Source organism: Nuphar pumila, chromosome 3, assembly GCF_984573655.1.
Source record: "Nuphar pumila chromosome 3, dmNupPumi1.hap1.1, whole genome shotgun sequence".
Taxonomy (NCBI): Eukaryota; Viridiplantae; Streptophyta; class Magnoliopsida; order Nymphaeales; family Nymphaeaceae; genus Nuphar; species Nuphar pumila.
This window is the reverse complement of record NC_143251.1, coordinates 142,715,977-142,718,815: the sequence shown is the minus strand read 5'-3', so window position 1 is coordinate 142,718,815 and position 2,839 is coordinate 142,715,977.

The following is a 2,839-nucleotide window of genomic DNA, read 5'->3' as shown; positions in this document are numbered from 1 at the left end:
ACCCTGATTAGGGTTAGGGGGCAAGAAACAGGAAGAATCTAGATAGAATTCTACTAAACAGTGAAGTCCCTCCCTGTGGGAGTCATTTTCCTGAAACAAACGAGGATCCGGCCACCTACAATGGCTTAGATTCTGCGTAGATGGGGAAAATTGAACCCCAGACAAAAAAAGAAAAAGAAGAAACAAACATGATTACGACGTGCATTGCTGAACCGAGGATAAAAAAAAAGGAATTCGAACAAGGTGTAGTGACTCACCAAAAATTTTGGCATCGGTGGTGGAGGCTCAATAGTGTAGATGATTAGGGACAGCCGATTGAGGGTCGATTACAAACAATATTTTGAATGGATGTGGTTCTCAAACCAGGGGAGGCACCTCCGATGGTGCTATGTGAGAGAGATAGAGAAGGGAGAATCCGATGAAGGATGGGGCTCGACTAGGTCAGCAGGTGATGACAGTCTGTCATTGTCCTCCGACGATAGGTGCCCGAACAAAGGATGAATGAAGGTGGCGACGAGAGATCCAGGCGACAGTGATGAGACATAGCAGTGCTTCTGGCCGGTGATTGAATGGAGGAAGATTACCGACGAAAATAGAGAAATAAGACGGGCTGAAGAAAAGCAAGAGAAAGAAAAGAGAAGGGAGGAAAAAGGGAACGTCGGCGAGGTGGGGGTCGATGATGGCACCCGACTCTGGCCAGTTTTCGAACGGGGAAAGGAAGGAGGAGGAAGATGGTTCAAAGGTTGTGCATAGTGGAAAACAAAAGAATGGGGAAAAAGGGGTTCATATTAGGTTTTACGAGGGTGAAACGTTGGGTCCGGATTGAACCGATTCGGGTTCGGGTCGGCCCAACCCGAGAAACAAAAAGGAAAAGAAAAACAAAAGCAAAAACATGAGAAAAGAAAAAAACTGTTTGTAAATTAAACCTAAATTTTTTTATAATTTTTTTATAATGAAATGGTTAAAATAAAACTAACTAATCACTAGGATTAAATTATTTGGTGGCTAATAATCCTATTTTAGAAAAAAAAAATGGTTTTAAAGATAATACTTTATTCCATTAAAATATTTCTAAAATAAATTTTATGACTAAAATGCCCTTTTTACGAAATTGTTTCAAGAACCATCAAAATATGTCCCGTTATATTCAAAACACCTAAAAAATGCTTAAATGGGTTTGTGATTCGTTAAAACAATTAAATTGGATATTTTACTAATATTTTATTTACAACAATTATTAGAATGACCATTTTACCTTTATTTGTCAGAAAGATAAAATTAAACTTATAAAACATAAAAAATTGACAATAAAAGATTAAACATATTTTTAACTTGAAATAAGGCAATTCGTTTATTTATTTTCTCTTAAAATTTTACAGATTTTATATCCTACCCCCCTTAAAAGAAATTTTGTCCTTGAAATTTTACTTGGATACAAATAATTGAGGGTACTTTTCTATCATTCCCGCTTTGGGTTCCCAAGTGCACTCCTCAGTACCATGATACTGCCAAAAAACCTTGACAAAAGGAATGGTTTTGGTTCGCAGAACCTGTTCTTTCATGTCAACAATCTGAACTAGCCTCTCGTTAATAGATAGGTTCTCCTGAATATCCACATCCTCGTATTGAATGACATGCGAAGGGTCATGAACATACTTCCTAAGCATTGACACGTGAAATACGTCGTGAATCTGTGAGTACTGCAGTGGTAACTCCACTCGATAGGCTACCCTGTCAATCCTTTCTAAGACTCTGAAAAGACCAACATACCTTGGACCGAGTTTACCCTTCTTGCCAAAATGAAAAATGCACTTGGTAGGAGAGATCTTGACGAACACAAGGTCATCAACCTTAAAAGTAAGCTCCCTACGTTGACAATCAATGTAACTCATCTGACGGCTCTATGCTGTGTGCCAACGATCACGAATAATCCATACCTGAACTGTGTAATGTTGAACTGCCATAGGAGACTCCACAATGTGGTTGCCGACATCATCCCAGTAAACAAATGATCTATATGGCCTTCTATAGAGTGCCTCATATGGTGCCATGTCAATGCTCGCATGATAACTATTGTTATATGAGAATTCTGCGAGAATCACGTGATTATCCCAATCATCTCTCCAATTTAAAGCACATGCCCGAAACATATCCTCGAGGGTTTGAATAGTCCTCTCAGACTCACCATCCATCTCAGGATGAAACGCCATACTAAACTTCAACCTCATACCCAAAGCTTGTTGAAATTGTCCCCAAAAATGGGAAGTAAAACGAGTATCATGATCTGATATAATCGATATAGGTACTTAAATGAACTACCTCCTTAATATATAGATCTGCAAGACTCTCAGGAGTCCGAGTCACACGAATAAGCAAGAAATACGCTGACTTTGTCAATCTATTAATAATTACCCAAATTACATTGTGCTGATGATGAATCCTGGGTAGTCCCATGACAAAATCGATAGTAATATCTTCTCATTTCCACTACAGAATCTCTATAGGCTGCAATAAACCACCAGGTCTCTAATGCTCGATCTTGACTTGTTGGCAAGTTAAACACTTCAAAACATAAACTATGATATCTTTCTTCATACCATTCCACCAATACCTCTTCTGAATGTCTTTAAACATTTTGGTCGAGCGAGGGTGAATGGTATATCAGGATTTGTGAGCCTTGTCAAGGAGCTCACACCTCAAATCAAGATCGTTGAGTACCCAAATACGACTCTCATACATATACCTCCATCCTCTCCAAGGTGAAAAGATGTGTCACTCACCAGGGTAAGGGCCTTCAGTCTCTAAAACTAAGGGTTCTTTTGCTGCATTGCAATGATCC